The 26,806-nt window shown below is 45.2% G+C and overlaps 1 protein-coding gene across 1 annotated transcript in view; it reads right to left on the bottom strand.

The window, feature by feature from the left end:
- CLIC4 (chloride intracellular channel 4) overlaps positions 1 to 26,806 on the bottom strand; it is a 1,305,478-nt gene that overhangs the window by 898,611 nt on the left and 380,061 nt on the right. The gene's annotated exons all lie outside the window — the stretch shown is intronic.

Consider the following 26,806-nt stretch of genomic DNA (forward strand, 5'->3'; position numbering starts at 1 on the left):
TCCCTCATTTTCTACATGAGGTTGGGTTATCGTGTCAGCTGTCACCATCTCAGTGGCACTCTCCTGCCTTCTGCAACACTCATGACTGACTATTGCAGGTCTTCTTTCACACAATCTATTAATCTCTTTGCTGGACATCCTTGTTTCCTCTTGCCTTCTGTCTGTCCCAAATCATCTTCACCAGATCGTGTTCTGCTTTTCTGCACATGTGCCCGGACCACCATAATCTGTTCTCCTTGACCTTTTCTGTAACTGTAGCTACTCTGGCTATGTCCATTTCTTCATCTGCCCCACAGTGTGCTTCTTACCACCCTTCTCAGGCACTTCATATCCATCACCTCTAGCTTCATCAACTGCTCTGCCTTTACTTGCCCAGTTTCTGTATCATACAGTAGTACTTGTCACACCACTGTTTTGTACACTGTACGTTTTCAGCTTCTTTGGTAGATTTATTCCTAGTTTCAGCACCTGTGAATGAGGGCTTGAGGGGCCAGACCTAGGTGAACTTATTATTACCCACAACTAAATCAATGGATTTTTATCTACAGTGTCAGTGATCTAAGTCTGCAAATCAATCTTTGTAACCCCAAGGCAAGCTAGAGAAAGGGAAGGCAGCAAAGTTCCACAACAGCTATCAATCTTGGGAGGGGGCAATGAAACTAGGAAAAGGAGACAACAAGCATGTCCTATATGTGTACAACTGACCTGTGTAAAGGAAAAATACTGGCACACCATCAGAATGAAGTCACATGGAAAAGGACCTTAGACCCGAAAAAAAAGAATATACCTGGTCAGGGCAGGTAGCTATCAAAGTAAGCAGCATAGCTATGAGGAACATAGCCACAGGCATGAGGGGCATAGAGAAAGAGACAGAACACAACCATTTCCCAATAAACAGAAAAGAAAATACAGTTGTGAAAGTAAACTCAGCATAACAGTAAATGTTTTAATGGATCACTATCCCAGTAGTGTAAGCTATTTTGGACTTACCCCCTGCAACGGACAGCTTCCCAGAGTTCTAGGCACCCTGCAGGCACTCCAACTGCCAGAAGTGCACAAGGAACTCCATACAAAGACAACAGCCCTAAATACTTGTCGTAGGGAACAAAGAAAACTATTTATACAAAAGGTGGAAACAACTACACCCTAGTAACAAAGGAACAGCTACGGACGAAAAGGGGCAGGAGGGAAGAAAAGCTACTGCGACAATGATCCATTACAACAGCTGCTGTTATGGTAAGTTTACTTAAACAACTGTAGCATGTTCAATAAATGGATCAGTGTTGCAGGTGCCCAAGTTATTCAGGTAGACTACCACATCTTAAACATGAGTAGAAAAATAGGGAGGAGGCCAATAAACAAGACTCCAAGAGCCACTGCAGAATGGTCCTGGCAATGCTTTTCTGGACCTAAAACAGGAATCCAGTTTGCAGTGAATTGCAGAAGTATGAACAGAGGAACAAGTTACTTCATCTATAATAAATCTAGAGTCCACTCCTTTCCAGAAAGCCAATGTCCTTGTTTAATGAGCATTAACTCTGCTTAAAAGTAGCTTATTATGGTAAGAGTAACAAAAAACTAATAGCACAACACAAGCATATATAGATAGCCAACTCTTACCTTCACAGGAGACAAACAGTTAGTCAGCTATCCTTAATGGCCAAGTTTTATCTTGGTAGTATAGGTTCATAGGTTGGTACTAGGCTATCGGCCCTAGGGCCTATACAAGCCTAGCCATAACAATTCCCTGGCTATTTCTTCCCACACTATTAAGTTCCATGGACCCCTGTCTAGCAGGACAACTGACGTGAACCCTGGGGTGAATTTCCTTTCTCCCATCCAATCGTCAAGGTTCCTTTTGAAGAGGGCCAAAGAGGCACTCTGCTTGACATGTATGGGCAGTCTATTCCAGACTCTGGGGAGTCTCTGGGTCAGGAACCTATCCTTCCAGCATGTTTTGTTTATTGTGATGACAAGGCTTAGATCCCTGGAGCATGTGGCTCTGAGGGATTGGGATTTCTTTAAGTGTAGCATGTCCAACAGCTCTGGGTTTGACATGGCCTTGTATGTTAAGCAGAGATAGCCTCTGAGTAGACGATATGTGACAGAGTATAGCTGGAGTTTTTTAAGGCGGTCAGCATACGGCATCTGCTTTAGGCCTGTGATTCTTTTAGTGAGGTATTTCTGCGGCCTTTCCAGTTGTTGCAGATTTCTTGAGAGGTACATAACAAATGGGGCGTTGTATTCTATAATGGGTCTAATGAGGGATGAGTACAGTGGGACAATGACCTCCTTTTTTCCAGGATGAAAAGCCCTTAGTGATGAGGTGTGCTACACAGAAGGATTTCCTGACTGTTGTGGCGATGTGATTATTGAAGGTGAGACCACTGCCCACTTGTGTCCCTAAGTCTCTTATCACAACTTTCAGTGTTTAGTGTACTGCCACCTATGTGGTAATTCATGGGTACATGTTTTTTCCCAAAGGGGATAACAAGAAGTTATGTACTCACCATAACGTTCGATGTATGTAGTCCATCTCGCCTCACATTCTTACCCGTGGGTTCGGAGCCGAATATCGGCTCCGACTCGGCCAAACTTTTCTAGCTCGAAGTCTTTCTATTGGCTGGGCTAAGATGGTATCCCATGCTGCATTGCTCTATATCCCCAGATCTAGTTTGCTGCGAACACCGACACTCATATTCCATGCATAACAACTCCCAAGGAAAGGAAGAACAAACCAAGAGTGAAGGGAGTTCTGAAAACCAGTCCTAACCTCCAGGTCCTCCAGGAAGGGGGAAGGTGGGGGGGTAAGTAAGAATGTGAGGCGAGATGGACTACATACATCAAACGTTATGGTGAGTACATAACTTCTTGATGTTATGTAGTCCAATCTCACCTACATTCTTACCCGTGGAACAGCGTCCCCAGCACCTAAATCCTGGGAGGCTCAGTGGAAAATACTCCTGAGCACTGTGGAACCAAAGGAAGACCTGCCCCTAGATACCACGTCCAACTTGTAATGAGTAACAAAAGTGTGAGGAGATGTCCAAGTAGCCGCAGCACAAATATCATCCATAGACAATCTAGCCTGATAGGCTGTAGATGTAGATATAGACCGAGTAGAGTGGGCCTTGACCGGGAACGGTAGATCTTTACCCCCTGAAGAATAAATGAAAGAGATGCAACTGGATATCCACCTGGACAGAGTGATTTTGGAGACAGGAGACCCAATTCTGTTTTCCGAAAAGGAAACAAACAACTGATCAGATTTTCTGAGATCTTTGGTTCTGTGCAGAAAAAAACGTAATTGTCTGTGTACATCCAATTGATGAAATTTAAATTCTGCCTTGTTTGAGAACTGGGGAAAAAACACTGGCAACTCAATAGATTGATTAAGATTAGTGATAGACGCCACTTTGGGAAGAAAGGAAGGATTCGGTCTGAGAGAAACCCTGCCCTTATGAAAAATCAAGTATGGTGGTTTTATAGAAAGAGCTTGAATCTCTGAAACGTGTCTGGCTGATATGATGGCTACTAAAAAGACAGTCTTCCAGGTCAAGAATTTTAAATCACAAGTAGCTGCAGGTTCAAAGGGTGGTGAAGTAAGAGCCAGTAGAACAAAGTTTAAATCCCAAGGCATGATAGGTTCTGAAACAGGAGGACGGAGTAACAGAGTGCCCTTCAGGAAAGCCTTACAGAGTCTGTGAGCCATCAGACTAGGCTCATTAGCAACATGAAAGTTAGAAATCGCCAATTGGACTTTTATGGTGGCGGACACTGAGCCCTGACGAAAAAGCATAGACAAGAACTCCAAAACAGAAGCAATTGGAGCTGGGTAAGGGTCAATCCCTTGGGCATGAGCTCAGATTGAAAATCTCTTCCATTTGCTGGAATAAATCTTCCTAGTAGAGGGCTTATGAGAGGAAGATAAAATATGAGCTACCTCCGGTGAAAAATGATGAAGCCTAACTAATGACAAAAGTGGAGTAGCCAGGTTGTCAACCGGAGGGTCCACAAAGAGGGGTGGAGCTGCCCTGACATGTGTGTCAGTAAATCTGGTTGTGGGTTCACAATCTAAGGCGCGTCCACGATGTAGGGATGGAGAAAGGGGAACCAAACCTGACGAGGCCAGTGTGGGGCAATAAGAATCATTCTGCTTCCCAAGGATTGCGCTTTCCGAATCACTTTTGACAGCAAGGGAACCGGAGGAAAAGCATATAGCATACCGGAGGGCCAATCGTGGACTAGAGCATCCCTGGGTGACTCCCCCTGAGGGAGGATCAACATGAAGTAGCTGCTGCATTTGGCATTGAGAGGGCTGGCAAAAAGGTCGCATCAAGGCTGACCCCATCTGCGGAAGATCCGTTCCGTAACTAGACGGTTCAGGGACCACTCGTAAGGCATCAGAATAGCTCTGCTTAGCCTGTCTGCGATCACGTTGGACTTCCCCGAAATGTGCGTTGCCACCAGAAAACGTTGGGAAGACACTGCCCACTGCCACACTCGCATGGCCTCTCTGCACACGGGATATGACTTGGTTCCTCCCTGCTTGTTCAGATACCACACCACTGACATATTGTCCGAGTAGATTGCAATAGTCCCAAGAGGGAGAAAGCTCTGAAGTGCCTGCAACGCAAGTAGCACAGCTCTCATCTCCAGGACGTTGATATGCAAATGTATCTCATGCTCTTGCCACGTGCCCTGGACTGTCCTGCCTAGATAATGCCCCTCCCAACCCATCTGGGAGGCATCCATGGTCACCGTGGCAATCGGGGGTGGCGGGGCAAAGGGTTTCACCGTGTCCAGATTGTTGGTGCAAAGCCACCAACTGAGATCCTGTTTGCACCTGTCCGTGAGTAGAATAGGGTGAGAAAGTGGAAGCCTTTAGAGAGACCACTGAGCAAAGAGGAGCCATTGAAGGAGCCTCATATGTAATCTTGCCAGAGGGACTAACATAATTGTCGCAGCCATAGTCCCCAGGAGTTGGAGAACCCATCTTGCCTTCGCTCTTCTCAGAGGGAGCAGGGCGTGAACTTGTTGCTGTAAGGCTCTGATTCTTTCCTGTGGTAGAAATGCCTGCATTTGACCGGTGTCTAGTTCTGCACCTATAAAAGTGACACGCTGTGAGGGCAATAAGGCAGATTTTTCCCAGTTCAATGTTATGCCCAACTGTTGACAGAGAGTGATGGTGGCATCCCTGGTCTGAATTAGTAGATGCCTGGTGGTGGCAGTAAGGAGCCAGTCGTCCAGATAAGGAAACACTTGGATTCCTTGACGTCTCAGGTGAGCCGTCACCACCGCCATACATTTGGTGAACACCCTGGGGGCTGTGGTGAGACCAAAGGGCAGGGCTCAAAACTGAAAATGACTGGCTCCCAGCCGAAAGTGTAGGTGACTCCTGGATGCCCTGTCCATTTTGATATGGTAGTAAGCATCCTTGAGGTCGATGGAGCACATCCATACTTCTTTTCCCAACAATGGGAGAATTGACTGCAATGTGACCATACGGAACTTGGACTTTTGTACATGGCTGTTCAATCGGCTGAGATCCAATATGGGTCTCAGGTCCCCTGTTCTTTTCGGCACCAAAAAGAATCTTGAGTAAGTCCCTAATCCGATCTGGTCTGAGGGGACATGCTGGATGGCTCCTTTTTCTAGCAGCTTTGAAACCTCTGAAGCTGTGTAATCCCTTTGACTGGGTGGAACGTCCGGGATTTTCCTGACTGGAGGGGGATCTGACGAAAAGGGGATGACATAACCTCCAGAAATTATTCGTAGAACCCATTGGTCCTGGGTGATGTTTTGCCAGGTCTCCTGGTATAACGATATTCGACCCCCGACTGGCTCCGGAAACGCACAGTCGGGCCTCCCAACAGGAGCGATGGTAGGGGGAACCGCTAAAGGAATCGCGGTCTCCCGAGTTGCGGGGACCTCCTCTGCCTCTAGGGCGGCATCTTCCTGAATAACCTCCCGCTCCTCTGCCTCTGGAGGGGGGCTCACCTTGTGCACTGGGAAAAAACCTCTGGGATTTTTTGAACCACATTTTTCCACCCCTCTGGGCCTTGGGATAAGGCCTAGAGGGAAGGGAAAAATGGACCCCTACAGCAGACAGAGTTTTTCCCCCCTGCTCGCACCTGGTGAGGGTGTCGTTCACCTTGCTTCCGAACAAAGAGGAACCATGAAAGGGGACATCGGTGAATGAAGACTTCAAGGCCTCCGCGAACTGACAAAGGCGTATCCAGGCCTGCTTCCTAACAGCAACTCTTGAGCTTGCTGCCCTACTCGCTCCCTCGGCTGCATATGAAATCAGCCTCATGGAGGAGTTAACAATGGAATTGAGGGTAGACATCTGGGCGTTAACCGTCTGGGCCACCGCCTCAGAAACGTTACCCGTGAGAGTATCTCCATGCTCCTTGAGGAGCTCTCTCTGGAGCCGTTTAAAGTGAGATAAGAAGTTCAGTGACCGTAAGGTAAAGGTCGCTGAAGACAGGGTACGCTTCCCGTACCGGTCCATGGTCCTAGACTCCTTGTTAGGAGGATGGACGGAGGAAGAAGTGTCGGCTAATTCCTTCTGGGTGGCCGCTGCCACCACCATGGCATCCACAGGGACTTCCTTGGACAAAAATTCCTTACCCGGGGGAGCAGACAGAAATTTATTGGGTCTCCTGGGGACAGGTTCCACAGAATCAGGGTTCTCCCACACCCTCCGACAAATCAAATCCAGGAGCTCGACGAAGGGTGGGGACACCCAGGAGGCAGAGGGCTGAGCACCAAAGGCCTTCAGGAAGACCGACTCCTCCTCGGAGGGGGCTTTGGACAGCCAGTCACCTCTTTTTTTCTCTGACATCCTAGAAATATTGAAACAAACATCCTCAGAGGATGACTTGGGGGACTCCTCCGATTCCTCGAGGTCAGTATCTGAGGTGAGAGCCTCATCCTGGGAGTCTATGTGCTTCCTCTTGCACGTTTTCTTTCTATGGGGCTCCTCAGGCAAACACTCTGAGGGGCCCTCAGAAACTTGGGGACCACTCATGAGGGTACTCTGAGGCCTTGGGGCTATGCTGTCTAAAGATAGGTGGTGATCAGAGACCCGCACCCGAGTGGTAGAGGACAGAATGACCAACCCGCATGATGTCGCTGACGATCTGGCCAGCACACTCCTCATGGCCTCAAAGGCTGTCCCCCTTGAATCCGAAGACCGACCAGCCTCCGGGGCCACGACAGGAGTCGGGGTTCCCCGAGCCGAAGCACCGAGAGGGAGACTAGGAACCGAAAGATGTCCCGAGGCCTCCCCCTCGGGCCCGACTGAAGAATCCCGAGTCCTGAATCCCATGGACGGTGCCGACGTCGGCACCGATAAGCCAGGAGGGGCCATCGGAACCGACCTGGAAACATCACACGGAGCCGAGCACTCCGGCTCCAAAGGCTGGGATGCGCTCGGAGGAAGAAGAAGAATCTAAGGAGGTTGCAGGATGGGCTCCTGAGCTGACTGGAACAGAGCCAAGAACAATTTAGCCAAAACCAATGACTGAAGGAGTCTCTGCACTACCCTATCGACATCCACATCCGATAGTGTCCTGGAAGATGTGGAGGACAGGGAGGGAGATCGGGATCTCCTATCAGGTGATACTTGCCTAATACTAGGCGATCGGCTCCGAATAGGTTCCAATATAATTGGAGCCGACGCCGGTTCCATCATCACCGACACTTCCTGCGGCCCCGAGGACAGTGGAGCCGAGGATGTCAAAGTTAATTTAATTACTTTCTCCGGTGGCTCCGAGGACACTGAAGGAGCCAAAGACCTCTTTTTCGATTTAGTGGATCTAGGTTTAGAGCTGGAAGCAGATTCCAGACCTTCTTCGAACGAGAGTTTCAAAAGTCCCTTCAGAATTAACTTATTCTTTCTTTCCTGAAGTACCCTAGGACTAAATGCATAACAGAAGCTGCAAGACTCCTGCTGATGAATTGCTCCCAGGCAATAAACACATACCGAATGTCCATCAGTAATGGACATTTTATAGCCACACTTTGAGCATTTCTTAAAGCCCGAGGGCTTGTGCTCCATAGAATCTTTAGAGATCTTAAGAAAATACAAACAATCACCAAGACAAAGAGTCACAGGTATTGAACAGACTGGAGAAAAACAGTCACAAACTACACTACACTGAGCGCGGGGAAAAAAACTACCACTAACCAACTTTAACAAAACAATCCTCTGATACACACACACCCACACAAAGGAGACTAAGACTAAAACCTCTAATTTAAACGGTTTTAGACCAGCAGTTAGTAGACACACAAAGGGGACTAAGACTAAAACCTCTAATTTAAATGGCTTTAGACCAGAAGATAGAAAAACAGGGAAGCAAGTGGACAGACTAGGTCCTCTAACTGAAACAGGCCTAGCCCGTTGGAACAGCTAGTGGGATACCACAGAAACAATCACACACACACACACCGAAAAAATTTTCACAAATAACACCAAACTAGGAATAGCTATTAAAATAGCTTTTGTTTGTAATAAATTCTCTCAAGAAGAAGAAAAAAGGTACTTAGCCACAGTCAAGAGTGAGACCACGTCCGAGCTACACAAGCGGCAAACGAGATCTGGGGATATAGAGAAATGCAGCATGGGATACCATCTTAGCCCAGCCAATAGAAAGACTTCGAGCTAGAAAAGTTTGGCCGAGTCGGAGCCGATATTCAGCTCCAAACCCACAGGTAAGAATGTAGGAGAGATTGGACTACATAACATCTATACATTTCTTGGCATTGAGCTTGAGCCCATGGCTCTGGCGCCAAGCATCTGTTTCTGTAAGGCCCTTTTGTAGAGTATCCACATCATTTGGGGATTCAGTAATGGCTCCCAGTTTGCAGTCATCTGCGAACTTTGTTAGCCAGAGTCCCTTACTGTTGGCCTATACTTCAGAGAAGTAGATGTCAAACAAGAACGGTCCCAAGACTGAACCCTGAGGTACTCCACTTGTCACTTGTCTGGAGCTGGATTTGGAGTCAGCTACTTTTACAGTGTGGGTTCTGTAAGTAAGCTAGTTGGCAACCCATCGAGTGATGTAGGGATTAATGCCCAGCTTAGTAAGTTTATCTATGATTCCAGAGTGGGGGATGGTGTCAAAGGCCTTGGCGAGGTCCAGATAGGCTGTGTGGACTGCCTTACCCTCATCCATGGCTCTGGAGACTGATTCGAAGAAGTCAATCAGGTTCAGGAAACAAGATCAGCCCTTTACGAACCCAAACTGGGTGGGGTCCAGTGTTTGAAGGTTGCCAATATCTTTGTTTATAAGTTCCATGATAATACGTTCCATGGCCTTGCAGATGAGGCTCATCAGACTGATGGGGCAGTAGTTCCCGGGATCCAAGGTGGATCCCCCCTTCTGAAATGGGATAACTGTAGCTGAGCGCCACTCAGTGGGCATGAAGCCTGAGATGAGGGTATGATTAAACATAACACTTAGGTGAGGTGCCAGTTAATTTTGTAGTTCATGTAGTACACAGACCGGGATGTCATCTGGTCCCATGGATGCTGTATGCTTAACTTTGGAGAGTGCATCTGGTACCTGTGTGGCCGTTATTACCGGAAGTTGGCAATCTTCCGGTATTGAGATAGGCCATTTAGGGGGTGAGAGGGGGGTGAAGTTGGCACTGAATCGATCTGCCAGGATATTGGCAATATCCTTGGGATCAGTATATTTAATGCCATTCTGTTGTAGCTCAGAGCAGATCTGAGCATTGCCATTTAGATTCTTGACATAGTTATAGAATGCCTTGTGGTTGTCTTTGGAATCGTTTGCAATTTTATTTTCGTAACTAGCTTTGGAGGATTTTACGAGGGATCTCAGCTTCTTACTGAGGCTGGTAAGGGAATTTTTTGCATCATGGAATTTTCCTCTTTTCTGCAACAGTTTCTTTTGTTGTAAAATTTATTTATAGCAGGGGACCACCAGATTGGCTTCCTTTTTTTGGAGGAGAGCATCTTGGTTCTATTTGGGATTGCACGATTCATGCATGAGTGGATGTGCTCGTACAGTGCCTTATTGTAGGACTCAGCAGTCGAAGTTTCAGTTCCCGTCTGCATGGGTGTCATGAAGTTTGACACTTCTGACTTGAGTAGCATGAAGTTGGCTTTGGAGAAGTTTTTTATGCAGGTTTCCTTACTGGGGAATGGGGGTGGGATGTGGATGTTAAGGGTGATTAGCTTATGGTTTGACCTGACCAACGAGGGGATGACCATAGGTGTGGAGCATCGATTTCCCATGTTGGTAATTACCAGGTCTAGGATATTGGAGCCCCTGGTGGGTCTATGGATTACTTGACCCAGGGCATTGGAATTTATGAATTCCAAGAACCATTGGGCAAAGATGTTGGTACACGAGTAGTTTTCCCAGTTAATGGCAGGGTAGTTGATCTCACCCAATATTAGGGTGTTTGGTTGTATATTAATATTTTCCAGTATGTTTAGAAAGGTGTAGTGAAAATCTTGGGGCATGGTGTGGGATCTGTAGCAAGCTACAATTTGGAATGCAGTCTTACCTAGTATTAGTTGCACCTGGAGAATTTCAGACGCATTGTGTTGGGCAACTAGCCTGGTGGTGTGAATATCCTTGGTGAATATGGACACTCCTCCACCTTTAGTGTTTCGATCCTGGTTTGGTGGCCGAAAAGTGTGGTAAGAGTTGTAGCCTGATATTACAGGGGTGCTCTCTGGAGCCTTGAACCAGGTCTCAGTTACTGCACAGATATCGATGTTCTCCATTTTTAGGAGTGCTTCGAGACTGTGCATTTTGAGGTTTAGACTTCTAGCATTGAGTAGCATTACCTTCAGATTTTGCATACTTGTACCTGTTACGGTGGTGGTTTTGTCCTTTGAACATTGCCTAAAATAGGCACTATCGGGGTGGCAAGAGCCTTAGCCAGTAACCTGAATCCCAGGGGCGACAGTTGCAGACTATCTCTGGCAAAGCATCGTGGTCTGTCGATCATGTCATCCCAGGCAGACAGATACTGGATCCCCTTTGAATGACACCAGAAGCTTGGCCAATTGTTGAAGTCAATCACTTTGTCCTTATATTGTGGTATCATTTTGGGCGAAGGCAGGATGTTACTCAGGGCTAGGGTCATACCTGCCTGGGCCACATGATTTGAGAGCTCTTCCATGTCTCTTTTCATGTAGTCCAGGGAGGTACGTCTCAAGTCATTCACTCCAACATAGACAATGACAGAGTCATATTTGTACTTGTTGTGGCGTGACTTGAGTGCATGCGTTATGTGTCGGATTCTGGCACCCGACAGGCAGCTGACTGTAATTTTCTCCTTGTTCAGCCTGGTGAGTGAGACATCAGTGTGCCTGACTATAGAGTCACCTATGACTAAAGTGTTAGGTACGTTGTCTTGCCTTAGTGGCTGTTGCTGGGTGGCACACTGGTGTTGTGAGTTATGTGACACTTTGGTTGTGATTGGTGTTTGTTTGCATTTCAGCTTCGGAGGTCCTTGTTGCTTGGGAAGGTTACAGTTAAGGGCCTCCGCATATGTGGATTTAGTGTTGCTATCAGTGGGTGTTGGTGGTGTGAGTTTAGAAGGGCTAAGTGTTGCTTGAGGTGTAGTGTGGGTGTTAACCTTCTCCTCTTGACTGTCTAACACAATCTTGGGTGGAGAGAGCTTTGCTTCCAGTTTGGCTATGTATGTGCATCTCTCACAGGTTGCAGTGTTGGGTGGTAGGAGGACAGGGTTGTCTGTGTACATGAGGCAATTGCTGCATTGCCCCAGTATGCCCAGATCCTCCGTCTGAGCTGCCAGGGTACATCCAGGGAGTGAAGAATCCTTTATCCCTTGTTCTTTAGTTCATGAAAGACAACTGGGAATTTTCTTGCTTAAAGTAAACTCTCAGAGGGTCTATATTATATCACTGAACGCTTAAAAAAGCGAATGCTGATTGATCGACCTAATTTAAGCAAAAGCTTACAATCTCGAACTGTCAGATCAGCGATTTTTTTCCCAGGGAAAAAAATAGCTGATCCAAAACACATACACACAACACAAGCACACCAAACAAACAGAAATCCACACACATACACCTAAAATCTGATACCTAACCCTACACTAAACTATGCACACACCACTAACTACCCACTTACCTTAACCCAAACCTTAACCCTAAGGTCCGTCACTATCGCACACTCACCTCACCCGCTCCCTAACCCTAACTCACTTAAATCCGCCCTAACCCTCATGTCCACTCAATCGCACACACAACTAACCCAAGCCCTAACCCTAACTCACCTAAATCACCCTAACACTCATATCCACACAATCGCACACTTACCTGAATCCGACCGGTAACTTTCCACCATAACGCTGAAAATACCGAAGCAACAGAAACGGACAACCGAATTCTTTCCCTAGGAAAAAAATTGAGTTTCTGCTGCTTCGATATTTTGCAGTTTCGCGAAAATAAGTTCGATCAATCAGCGTTCGCTTTTTAAGCGTTCGAGGATATAATATAGACCCCTCTCAGACAACTTCAGGCACAAAGGTGGGATTTGCTCTTGAAGTCCTGTCCTCATAGAAAATGAGGTAAGGCTGACTTGCCACAAGTGCTTGTAACTTAGATACTCTCCTAGTACAAGTCAGAGCAATAAGTAAACCAGTCTTGTGTGTTAAGTACAGTTGTGTCCCCCTTACCATAAGTGTAGATGTTCAACTAGATCAGTGTTACTGTACTGATTTCTTGGGTCTTCCTGCCACACAGAAGACTGTGACTGGCCTGATTTCCAGAGTCCTTACATCATCCTTTGCCAAATGACATCTGCATGTCAGGGTATAAGAAGGGCGTGCATCAGTGCTATCTTCAGGTCTTTCTAAGCACTGAACAAGCAGTTTGACACCTGATGATGCCACAGCCTCTCCACTTATCAGTATTTAAGTGAGGAGGAGAAAAAACATAGGCAGTAGATAGGGTATGATGGAGATCAAATCTATAAGCAGTAAAACTCTTCTACTCCAGCAAGGGGGGGGGGGGGTGAGCAGTCATCATACAGAGGGGTTGGAGGGTGAGAGTATGTACTACAACAATGATCCGCTTGAACATATACAATTACTGTAAGTGAAACACAAAAGTACTACGTTCTTCATAGTCGATGTTGCAGTACTGACTCTTGGAAAGACCCATAAAGCTAACATTTGGGTGGTAGATCATCTGTATGTTGAGTCTTTCGGCTTTTCCCGGTTAGGGGTCGCCACAGCGGAACTCCGGTCCACTAATGGTTGGTAGTTGATTTTTACGTGCCGAATTACCAGCCCTGACACACAACCTTCAATGAAGGTATGCCCATTCACGCATGTCTCCACGCAGAAGATGCTCTAGCTGGGAATCGAACCGGACAGCGTCTTATTGTGAGGCGACAAGGCTACCGCAGCACAACCACGACCCTAGGAAATAAGGTTTTGCAGGATGGCAGTAGCACAGGCTGCAATAACCCTAGAAACATTACCTAGGTTATAGTGCTTTTGCAAAGGTGTGCAATGAGTTCCATGTGGCTGTCTCTAGGATGGCCTGGGTAGGGATTTCTTTGAGGAAAGAAGTGGTACTTGCCCCATGCATGATGGAATGGGCTTTAATGTGCTCAGGTATATCTTTTCCATGGTGTGAGTAGCAAAACTTACTGCAGTTTCCTATCCACTTTGAAATGGTTTGTTCGGAGACAGATTTGCCTGTTTACGCTCTGCGAAATCCACCAGTAATTGCTTTGTTCTAGTAGGAGGTTTTGTCCTGTCTAGATAGTACCTGATCTGTCTGTGCACATCCAGGGAGAGGAGTACTTTTTTGTCCTGTTCTGTGAATTTGGAAAGATGACTGGCAAGTGGACAGCTTGGTTTAGAGTAGGTTTTGATAACACCTTAGGCATAAAACATAGGTTTGTTCTGAGCATTACCCTATCAATCTGAAAGGCAGTGAAAGGTTCTTTACAGATAAGGGCTTGTACCTCTGAGACTCTCCTAGCTGATGTGATAGCTATAAGAAAGGTGGTCTTCCAGGGAAGCATCTTTATAGACACAGTGGCTGCAGGTTCAAGGGGGAGGGGGCAAGATTATTTCTTACAAGTAATTTAGATTCCATGCAGGAATGGTGTTCCTTCTTAGTGGTCTCAAATGAATCACCCCTTTCAGAAAAAGTTTAAAAAGGGGGTGTGAGAAGATTAGCTTGCCTGCAAAGTGCAAAACTTATATTAAAGATGCATGTACAGTAGAGAGTCTATTATCTGAATGTCGATTATCCAAAATGTCAATTATCCGAACTAGCCTTCCAAAGTTTTGGGGTAGGAAAAAATCAAAGTCTGAATATGTAAACATCATATGTATTCGCTTGAGCATGTTTTTTGAGCTTTTAGCCAGCTCGAGTGTGAAAAATATTCTTTACTGTCTACTGAAATCGTTGAATGGCTGAAGTGCATTCCTGCATGCAGAAAAAAAAAAACAAGATTTTATAAGTTTTTTATCCTGTTCAATTATATGTTTGGTTATCTGAACTACCCTAGATCCAGATAAGCTTGGATAATCGACTCTCTACTGTACCACAATGCTGGAATAGGAAAGTCCTTGTCTAAATAGGCCTGACAGGTACTGAATAACTGAGATAATGTCTGCTTAGAAAGGGTTGGTATTCTAGTTGTGACACCAGATGGAAAATCTTTTCCACTTTGCTAGGTATGATTTCCTGGTAAAGGGTTTCCTTGTTACCTTTATAATGGAAAACACCTCCTTGGGATAAGATGCATTCCTAGGTGTCAAAACCCAATCCTCCAGGCTGTTAATCAGAGGGTGGCTAGGTGGGAGTGGAAAAAAGATTCCCTTGGCTTGGCTGAAGAGTTCTACTTCCTGCAGTAAAGTGCAGAATCTCCCCTAACTGAATGTCAGGAGGAGGGAGACCCAGTGTTGTCTCGGCCAGAAGAGGGCCACTAGTATCATGCTAGATATGTCCACTTTGATTTTTGTTAGTAACCTGGAGATCAGGGGTAAGGGCAGGAATGCATACAGGAAAGTACAGTTGTGTACACTTGCCATAAATGTAGATATTCGAGTGTATTCACTGTTGCAGTCATTACATTTGGGTTATCTGCTGGCAGGTAGCCCTCAGTCGGCCTGATTAACAAAGTCTTGGGTCCTGCGTTGGTTGCTGTCCCTTCTTCCATGAAGTCAGGTCGTCAGGGGTATGAAACATGCAGCCGACGCAATTTTCATTAGTTTTTCTTGCCCCAGATGTCAGGTGCCTCCCAAATGGGGAGCAATATATACATATATATATATATATATATATATATATATACATATACACATGTAATTTAGAATGCAAAAAATATACCTCCAAATAAAAGCAAATACACCAAAAAGGCTTTTGAGCATAGTAAGAGAAAGAAGAGGTATAATAAAAGAGAAATAGGAGACTGGCGGGTGGGTAACCAGGACTGCAACAGTGAATACACTTGAACATCTACATTTATGGTAAGTGTACACCACTGTACTATGTTTTTCGTGTTTCACTGCTGCAATTATTACATTTAGGTAGAATCCCAAAGCTATGGTTGGGAGGATGGAATTATACAGCATTAGGAGCAGCTATAAGGCCCTGCAGGACAGCAGTGGCAAAGCCTGCTCTGGATTTAGAGAAGAGATGTAAATGGTAATGTTTGGTGAATGTATGAACTGAGCTCCAGGTAGCAGCTTCTAGAATGTCTCTGGTTGGAACCCCTCTGAGAAAGGCTGCAGATGTAGATGCAGCTCTGGTGGAATGAGATCTGATCCCCTTGGGGACAGGTTTAACATGGTGCAAGTAGCAGAAACGAATACAATGGCTTATTCGTTTTGAAATAGTCTGCTTTGAAATAGCCTTCCCCTCTGCCCCTGCAGCAAATGCCACCAGTAATTGCTCAGAATTTCTTAGAGAGTTTGATCTGTTTAAGTAGAATCTTAGTTGTCTGTGTACATCCAATGAATGCAGAATCCGCACTCCCTTGTTCTGTGGATTTGTGAAAAAGGTTGGCAGATGAATGGTCTGATTAAGAGCCACACTAGATACCACTTTAGGCATAAAGGATGGATTGGTCCTGAGAGCCACCCTGTCCGGGTAAAAGATAATAAAAGCATCCACTGCCATGAGAGCCTGTAGTTCTGAAATCCTTCTAGCTGAAGTGACTGCTAAAAGAAAAGCTGTCTTCCAAGAGAAATTTTATGTCTGCAGTAGCAGCTGGTTTAAAAGGAGGTAGGGTGAGTTTTTCCAACACAAAACTGAGGTCCCATGCAGGAGATGGTGCTCTCCTGGGAGGTCTCAAATTTTTGGCCCCTCTGAGGTACTCCTTTAGTAGGGGATGAGAAAAGAGAGGAGGCTCTGTGTTGTAATAAGCCGAAATGGCAGAGGCATGGATTTTTATGGAAAAAAAAGATAGGCCCTTGTGAAGAATCTCCATTAAATATTTCAGAATCTGAGGAATATTGGGCATTGCTGTGTTTATTCCTTGTGCTTGGTTCCAGGCACAGAATCTTTTCCATTTATCAGCATAACATTTTCTAGTACTAGGCCTTCTAGCCTCCAAAATGACATCCATCACAGGTTTGCTGAGAGATGTAACTGGTGAAATTAGTTGATTAACCATGCTGCAAGATTCAGAGTTTGGAGCTGAGTGTGCAGAATTTGATAGTTCTGCTGAGACAGTAGATAAGGTGTCTGAGACAGGTACCACGGAGGAAGGTCTGACATATTGCGTACGAGTGGGTACCAGTGTTGGCGAGGCCAGTCTGATGCAATCAGAATCATTTTTGTTTTTTCCTTGAAGAGCAGAGGTAGAGGGGGAAAGGCATAGACTGATAGGTTTTTCCAGCTGAAGGATAGAGCATCCACTTTCCAAGCTTTTTTTTGTGATGGATTCTTGTGCAGAATTTGTCCAACTGATAGTTTTGGGGTGAGGCAAAAAGATCTATGTCTGGGTTCCCCCATTTGCGTGTCAACATGTTGAAGATTTGTGGATCCAGTTTCCATTTGTGTGGGTCCATAAGATTTCTGCTTAGTTCGTCTGCCAGAGTATTTTGCTTTCCTGGCAGGAATTGAGTTTGTAGATGTATTTGGTAAGTCAAGGTTGTGTTCCACAAGGCCATGGCTAGTCTGCAAAGGGGGTAGGAATGGGTACCACCCTGCTTGTTTATGTACCACATAACTGTGGTGTTGTCCGTCTTTATCAGTAGTTGTCCTGGATGAAGATAGTCCTTGAAGGCTGTCAGAGCATTCTGTACAGCTAGCATCTCTTTCTGGTTGATATGTAGGTGCATTTGATTTGGGCTCCATTCGCCCTGAATGCATTTCGCCTGCCAGATGTGCCCCCCAAGCATAATCTGATGCGTCTGTAGTCAGGGTTTGGGTGACAGGGGGTGGAATGAATGACAGTGCCTTGTTTTGGTGACAGGCCTCTGCCCACCATAGGAACTCTTGCTGCAGGCAAGGAATGATAGGAATCATTGTTTCCAGGCTGTGACAATGTTGACTCCATAAGCTTTTTAGGTACCATTGAAGTTTCCTCATATGCAGTCTTGCATATGGAATTTGTATAATGCATGAAGCCATGAACCCCAAGGCCTGCATAATTTGTCTTGCAGATAGCTGGGTTTTTGTGGCCACTTGTTTGAAGTAAGTCATCAACTGAATTTGTTTTTCTGGCGTGAGGTAAGTCATCTGGGCAGTTGTATTCAAGCTTGCACCCAGGAATGTAATTACTTGAGAGGGCACCAGTTGTGATTTCTTTTCGTTTATGGTGTACCCTAGATAAGTTAGAAGCCTTTTTACAAATGCCAGATGCTGTAAAAGAGTGTCCTTGTTTTCTGCCTGAATTACACAATCGTCCAGAAAAGGATAAATTTGAATGTTTCTTTGTCTGCAAAATGCAATTACTGGTGCCAGGCACTTTGTGAAGACCCTGAGAGCAGTAGGTAAGCCAAAGGGCAGTGCAGAGAACTGGTAATGCAAATAGCCTGCTTTGAAGAGGAGGTATCTTCTGCAAGATTCCCCGATTGGGATATACAGGTAAGCCTCTTTTAAGACTAGAGTTACCAACCAGGCATCCTTGCCTAGCATAGGCAGTAACTGTTGTAGAGTCAGCATCTTGAATTTTGGAATGTCCAGGAATGTATTTAGAATGAAGTCCAGTATCGGATGCCATGATTTGTCTTTTCTGGGTACCAGGAAAAGTCTTGAATAAAAACCCTGTCCCTTTTCCTTTTCTGGTACTGGTTGAATAGCCCCCATATTCATGAGGGACATAACTTGTTTCTGGGCCTCTGCCCACTGATTTGGAGGCAGATCTGGCCATCCGTTTGGAAATGAAATCTGTATTCCTGGGATACTATATTTAAAACCCACTTGTCCTGGGTAATTAGATGCCAGTTTTGTGCATGAAGTGCCAGTTTTCCCCCCAAAGGGGCTGCCAAAAGATAAGTGCTTGGTGATGGCAGAGGAAAGTCATTGAGACTGTTTACCATAGGGAGGTGCCTTGTTACTTCCAGATTTGGAGGTGGAAGCTCCCCATTGTTTTGCTCTAAGTGGGTTTGACCTGAGCGGCTCTGGTGGATACTGGAAAGGACCAACTCTTAGTAGGCCAGTGCCTACTGAACCTGGGCGGCTGCACTTGTAGGAAATATTTTACAGTTTGCATAGATTTAGCTTTATCTTCCATCTTTTTCAAAACTTCTTCTGCCTTATTACCAAATAGACTGCCCCGTTGTAAAGGAGCATCCAACAATTTTGCTTTTACATGATCAGGCAGATTTTGCTCCTTAAGCCAAGCATGCCTTCTTATCACAGATCCAGTTACAGCGGCCCTGCAAGAGGCCTCCAAGGAATCAAAAAGTACAGTTTTGTACCTACCATAAATGTAGATGTTCGAAGATCCACATTGCTGCAGTCCTTACACTTGGGTAGTCCGCTGTCCTCGGTCGGCCCGAATATCAAAGTATTAGGCTGACGTTGGTCAAGGCGCTTAAGACTGACATCAGGACGTCAGGGTACAAATGCGCATGACCGACGTCATATCCTCAGTCTTTTCTTGCCCCAGATGTCAGAAGACCCTAAAAAGAAAGGTCAAAACCAAAAGACAGCAAGACACAACAAACCACCCTTGCACTTATCATATCTACAATATATACAATATCGACAATATTCACAAACGAAACCACACAACCGCCTCTAACTACAGAGGGAAGGAGGGAGGTAAATTGGACTGCAGCAATGTGGATCTTGAACATCTACATTTATGGTAGGTACAAAACTGTACTATGTTCTTCATCTCACATTGCTGCAGTCCTTACACTTGGGTAGAATCCCAAAGCAGAGGTAAGGGAGGATGGCAAAACTATAAAGCAGTAGGAGCTGCCAAAATGCCCTGTAAAATTGCAGTGGCAAAACCAGCCCTAGATTTAGAGTAAAGTGGAAGGTGGTAATGCTTAGAGAAAGTATGCACTGAACTCCAAGTAGCTGCCTCCAAAATATCTTTAGTTGCCACCTCCCTTAAAAAAGCTGTAGAAGTGGCAGTAGCCCTAGTGGAATGAGGCCTAATCCCAGCTGGAATCTCCTTACCATGATGGGAATAACAGAAAGCAATACAAAACCCAATCCACTTAGAAATAGTTTGTTTTGACACAGGCTTGCCCTGAGAACCCAAAGCAAATGAAACAAATAACTGCTGAGACTGCCTGAACCATTTAGTTCTGCTCAAATAATATCGCAACTGCCTGTGTATATCCAAAGTGTGCAAAATCTTTTCCCCTTTATTTTGGGGGTTTGCATAAAAAGTAGGCAAATGAATAGTTTGGTTTAAAGCCACACTAGAAACCACTTTAGGCATAAAGGAAGGATTAGTACAAAGATACCCTATCCTTATGGAAAATTAAGAAAGGCTCAACCGCCATAAGGGCCTGTAATTCAGAAACCCTTCTCGCAGAGGTAATGGCCAACAAAAAAGCAGTCTTCCATGACAAATATTTCAACTCGGCAGTAGCTGCAGGCTCAAAAGGTTGTAGAGTGAGTTTCTCCAACACAAAATTGAGATCCCAAGCAGGAGTAGGAGCTCGTGGGGGTCTTATATTCTTTGCCCCTCTAAGGAATTGCTTAAACAAAGGATGAGAAAACAATGGTGGGTCACAGTCATAGTGAGCAGAAATTGCTGCAGCATGAACCTTAATAGAAGAGAAGGACAAACCTTTGTCCAGTAACTCAGTAAGATATTGAAGAGCCACACTTAAATTAGGCTTAGAAACATCAAATTCCTTTGCTGTACTCCAAAATAAAAATCTCTTCCATTTATCTGCGTACACTTTCCTTGTACTAGGCCTTCTGGCCTCCAAAATAACATTCAAAACTTGCTGTGGAAGCTGAGACCCTCCAGGGTTTAAAACAGAATATGCCAGGCTGTTAGGTGAAGAGAGTGAAGTTTGACATTGAGCAAATGACTGTTCTCCTGAGACAGCAGGTGTGGAATCGAAGGCAAAGGCCATGGAGGCTCCCGTACCAGACTTCTCAGTAATGGGTACCAGTGCTGTCGAGGCCAATCTGGAGCTATTAAAATCATCTTTGGCTTGTCCTGTCTGACCTTCAGGAGTACCTTTGGGAGGAGAGGCAGAGGTGGAAAGGCATACACATGAAGATTGCTCCAAATGAATGAAAGAGCATCCACTTTCCAAGCTGTGGGATGAAACCTTTTTGTGCAAAACTTTGGCAGCTGGTAGTTTAGTGGAGAAGCGAACAGATCTATGTCTGGAGTTCCCCATAACACTGTCAATTTCTGAAATACATGAGGATCCAATATCCACTCGTGGGGATCCATAATTTGTCTGCTCAACACATCTGCTAAGGAGTTCTGTGCTCCCGGCAGAAACCTTGCCTGAAGATTTAGCTGTAAACTGAGAGCAGTCTCCCACAAAATCATTGCTTGCCTGCATAGAGGATAAGAATGTGTTCCCCCTTCCTTGTTGATGTACCACATGACAGTTGCGTTGTCTGTTAGAACCAACACCTGCCCTGGAAGAAGTAAATCCTTGAAAGCTATTAATGCAAATTGGACTGCTAACATCTCCTTCAAGTTGATATGTAGATGTTGAAGTCTGGCAGGCCACGTGTCTTGTAGCCACTTTCCATTTAGATGAGCTCCCCAAGCTTTGTCTGAGGCATCTGTCATTAGAATCTGACTCGCCTCCGGCCGGGTCACAGAGAGTCCCTTGTTTAGGTGACATTCCTGAGCCCACCACAAAAATTCCTTTTGAATGCAAGGTATTATCTGAATGACAGTGTCCATATCTTGGCAGTGCTGTGTCCATACATTTTTGAGATACCATTGTAGCTTCCTCATATGCAGTTTGGCATTGGGAAGCACCAGAATACAAGATGCCATGAACCCCAAGGCTTGAAGGACTGTCCTTGCAGTCAGCCTGGACTGATGAGACAATTGATGGAAGTAAAGAGAAAGATTCTTTTGTTTGTCCGGGGTCAAACAAGCCATCTGGGATGCTGTATTCAGTCTCACACCCAGAAAGCACATGTCCTGAGAGGGTACTAGACTGGACTTTATTTCGTTCACAGAATACCCCAGGCATCTTAGCACTGCTATCACATATTGTAAATGATGAAGAAGTTCGTCCTTTCCTTGGGCCAGAATCAGGCAATCGTCCAAATAAGGATAGATCTGTATTCCTCTTAGCCTGAAGAAAGCTATCACTGGAGCCAGAACCTTCGTGAACACTCTGGGCAGTAGATAAGCCAAAGGGCAATGCAGAGAACTGATAATGAGAAGTCCCAGCCAACGCAGATACTTCCTGCAACTTAGCCTGATAGGAACATGAAGGTAAGCCTCCTTGAGATCCAGAGTCACCATCCAGTGATCTTTGCCCAGCAGAGGTAAAAGCTGTTGTAACGTCAACATTTTGAACTTGGGAATGTCCAGATAAGTGTTGAGGATAGATAAATCCAAAATTGGTCTCCACGTGTTCCCCTTCTTTGGTACTAGGAACAGGCGAGAATAAAATCCTAGGCCCACTTCTGGCAGAGGGACCGGTTGTATGGCCCCTATTTGGAGCAGCAGAGAAATTTGTTTGTGAGCCTCTAGTCTTTGCTGAGGAGGAACGTCCGGCATGCCTTTGAAAGGAGGCAAGGTATGGAAATAAAAAGTACAGTTTTGTACCTACCATAAATGTAGATGTTCGAGGATTCCCTTGCTGCAGTCCTGACTATTGGGTATAGTCCCAGTCGGCCCGAATACCAGAGTATAAGGCGGTCATGGCTTAGACTGACGTCAGTACGCCAGGATACTAATCGCATGACCGACGTCATTTCCTCAGTCTTTTCTTGCCCCAGATGTCAGAAGACCCAAAAAGACAAGTCCCAAAAACAACCTGCACCAAAAAACATGTACAATATATACAGCTATATATACAAAAAATATATACATGTAAACTCACCTACACAACCACCCTGAAACACAGAGGGGAAGGAGGGAGATGGGAATCCTCGAACATCTACATTTATGGTAGGTACAAAACTGTACTATGTTCTTCCCTTGCTGCAGTCCTGACTATTGGGTAGAATCCCAAAGCAGAGGTAAGGGAGGCTGGCAAATTATAAAGTAGCAGGAGCTGACAACATGCCTTGTAAAACAGCTGTGGCAAAACCAGCCCTAGACTTAGAGTATATAGGCAGGTGATAATGCCTAGAGAAAGTATGCACTGAACTCCAAGTAGCTGCTTCCAGAATATCCTTAGTTGCCACCCCTTAGAAATGCTGTTGAAGTGGCAGTAGCCCTAGTGGAATGAGGCCTAATCCCAGCTGGAACCTCTTTGCCATGATGGGAATAACAAAATGCAATGCAAAAGCCAATCCACCTAGAAATAGTTTGTTTTGACACAGGCTTGCCCTGTGAACTCAAAGCAAAAGAAACAAGTAACTGCTGAGACTGCCTAAAATTTTAGTCCTGCTCAAATAATAATTGCCTGTGTACATCTAAAGTGTGCAAAATCTTTTCCCCTTTATTTTGAGGATCTGCAAAAAGTAGGCAAATGAATAGTTTGGTTTAAAGCCACACTAGAAACCACCTTAGGCATAAAGGAAGGATTAGTACGTAATGAAACCCTGTCCTTATGGAAAACAAGAAGGGCTCTACTGCCATAAGGGCCTGCAACTCAGACACCCTTCTTGCAGAAGTAATAGCCAACAGAAAAGCAGTCTTCCATGACAAATATTTCAATTCAGCAGTAGCTGCAGGCTCAAAAGGTTGTAGAGTAAGTTTTTCCAACACAAAATTGAGATCCCAAGCAGGAGTAGGAGCTCTGGGGTCTTATATTCTTTGCCCTCTAAGAAACTGCTTGAACAAAGGATGCGAAAACAAAGGTGGGTCACAATCATAGTGAGCTGAAATTGCTGCAGCATGAATCTTTATGGAAGAGAAGGACAAACCTTTGTCCAATAATTCAGTAAGATATTGAAGAGCCACACTCAAATTAGGCTCTGAAATCTCCAAATTCTTTGCTGTACTCCAAAATAAAAATCTCTTCCATTTTTCTCGTACACTCTCCTAGTACTAGGCCTTCTAGCTTCCATAATCACATTTAAAACTTGTTGAGGAAGCTGAGACCTGCTGTGCTTCAACACAGAATATGCCAAGCTGTGAGATGAAGAGATTGAAGCTTGACATTGAGCAGATGACCGTCCTTCTGAGATAACAGATGAGGAATCAGAGGTAAAGGCCATGGAGGCTTCTTTACAAGACTCCTTAGAAGTGGGTACCAGTGTTGCCGAGGCCAATCTGGAGCTATCAAAATCATCCTTGGCCTGTCTTGTCTGACCTTTAATAATACCTTTGGAAGAAGAGGCAGAGGTGGAAAGGCATAGACATGAAGGTTGTTCCAACTGAAAGACAGAGCATCCACTTTCCAAGCTGTGTGATGAAACCTCTTTGTGCAATACTTTGGCAGCTGGTGGTTTAGTGGAGAAGCGAACAGATCTATGTCTGGAGTTCCCCATGACACTGTCAATTTCTGAAATACATGAAGATCCAGTTTCCACTGTGGGGATCCATGATTTGTCTGCTTAATACATCTGCTAGGGAGTTCTGTGCTCCTGGCAGAAACCTTGCCTGAAGAGTCAGTTGCAGGCTTAACGCAGTCTCCCATAAAATCATTGCTTGCCTGCATAGAGGATAAGAATGTGTTCCCCTTGCTTGTTGATGTACCACATGACAGTTGTGTTGTCTGTTAGAATCAACACCTGCCCTGGAAGAAGTAACTCCTTGAACGCCATCAATGCAAACTGGACTGCTAACATCTCCTTCATGTTGATATGTAGATGCTGTAGTCTGGCAGGCCACTTGTCTTGTATCCACTTTCCATTTAGAAGAGCCCCACAAGCAGTGTCCGAGGCATCTGTCGTTAAAATCTGACTCGCCTCTGGCCAGGTCACAGAGAGTCCCTTGTTTAGGTGACATTCCTGAGCCCACCACAAGAATTCCTTTTGAAGGCAAGGTATTATGTGAATGACAGTGTCGAAATCTTGGCAGTGCTGTGTCCATACATTTTGAGATACCATTGCAGCTTCCTCATATGCAGTTTGGCATTGGGAAGCACCAGAATACAAGATGCCATGAACCCTAATGCTTGAAGGACTGTCCTTGCAGTCAGCACGGACTGATGAGATAGTTGATGGAAGTAAAGTGACAGACTCTTTTGTTTGTCCGGGGTTAAAAAGGCCATCTGGGCTGCTGTATTCAGTCTCACACCCAGAAAGCACATGTCTTGAGAGGGTACTAGACTGGACTTTATTTCGTTCACAGAATACCCTAGGCATCTTAGCACTGCTATGACATATTCCAGATGCTGTAGAAGGTCTTCCTTTTCTTGAGCCAGAATCAGGCAGTCGTCCAAGTAAGGATAGATTTGAATGCCTTGAAGCCTGAAGTAAGCTATCACTGGAGCCAGAACCTTTGTGAATACTCTGGGCAGTAGATAAGCCAAAGGGCAATGCAGAGAACTGATAATGAAAATCTCCAGTTAACCGCAGATACTTTCTGCAACTTAGCCTTATAGGCACATGAAGGTAGGCTTCCTTGAGATCCAAAGTTACCATCCAGTGATCCTTGCCCAGCAGAGGTAACAGTTGCTGTAACGTCAACATCTTGAACTTGGGAATGTCCAGATAAGTGTTGAGGATAGACAAATCCAAAATTGGTCTCCACGTGTTCCCCTTCTTTGGTACTAGGAACAGGCGAGAATAAAATCCGAAGCCCATTTTCTGATACAGGGACTGGCTGAATGGCCCCTATCTGGAGTAACTGAGAAACTTGCTTGAGAGCCTCTTTTCTTTGTGGAGGAGGAACATCTGGCATGCCTTTGAAAGGGGGCATTGTGTGGAAATAAAATCTGTAACCGTGATGAATGATATCCAGCACCCATCTGTCTTGAGTGATTAAATCCCAATTTTCTTTGAAAAGAGACAATCTTCCTCCCAAAGGAGCTGCCAGACGAGAGTCCACTGGCAGCTGAAAAGGCAGGTCATTGGTTCTGCTTACGAAAGGACTGACCCCTGCCCTCACCAGAAGTCTGAGCAGGTGAACTGTCTGATCTAGGCCTAAAGAACCTTGAGCCCTGCCCTACCACGTCTAGACCTACCCCTAGACTGGGAACCATAAGCAGGATATGTCCACCCCTTAGCAGGCCAATTTCTACTAAACTTGGAGGCTGCACCTGCAAAAATCTTTAACAGTCTGCATAGACTTAGCTTTGTCCTCCATTTTCTTTAAAACTGCTTCCACAGGCGGTCCAAACAACACATCAGACTGTAAAGGAGCATCCAAAATCCTGGACTTAACATGCTCAGCTAAATTCTGTTCCTTCAACCAGGCATGTCTGCGAAGAACAGAACTAGTAGCAGCCACCCTCGAGGAGGCCTGAACAGCATCAAAACCACACTGCAAAGAATGCTTACCAACTTGTTCAGACACATGAACCAAATCCAGCAATTCTTTACACTCAATACCTTCCGCCAAAGCATCCACCTTAGATTTCAATTGTGAAAGGAGATAATTCTGATATTTCAGCATATGAAACTGACAATTCAACGCCCTCATGGCTAGAGTGGAAGAAGTATATACTTTCTTACCCCACCTATCCAAAGCCCTTGCCTCTTTATCAGAGGGTACAGGATTTTTAACCACAGAAGCTTTAACACCTTTAGGCCCCTGAGAAACAGTTTCTGGGTCCGCCCTGGGACTCTTAAACAAATACTTATGAGCTTCGGGCACCCTATAATACCTATCAGGCTTAACAGGAGCAGGAGGCAAGGAGTCAGGGTTCAGGGAAGCCTCTGCAAAACATCCTCCACCACATTCAACACAGGAGGAATAGCTAAGGGCCTATGCTGGGGTAAAAACAAGAATTCCCTAAGCCTTTTCCTGGAATCAGAGTAATCCTGGCCTTCCCATTTAAAATGCTCCCTCATGGAGTGAAGAGTCTCTGAAAATGAAAAATCCTCAGGAGGAGAAGCTGTAGGAGTGGAATCATCCACATCAGAATCAGAATAAGCAGGAAACTCTTGCAAGTCTTCCACAGAAGACTCTGAAGCCTGTGAACACTGTTCAAAATTATCAAACTCCTGTTCCACCCTAGGCCTCTTATCAGGCGGGGGCATAGAACCTCTAATCAGAGTAATCAAATCTTCTGCCATTTTAAGCATATGTTTCTTAGGCACAGAGCCCAAATGCTAGGAGAAGCCCCACAG

The sequence above is a fragment of the Protopterus annectens genome, chromosome 1.part1 (genome assembly GCF_019279795.1).
Source record: "Protopterus annectens isolate FY-2018-M chromosome 1.part1, PAN1.0, whole genome shotgun sequence".
NCBI lineage: Eukaryota > Metazoa > Chordata > Ceratodontiformes > Protopteridae > Protopterus > Protopterus annectens.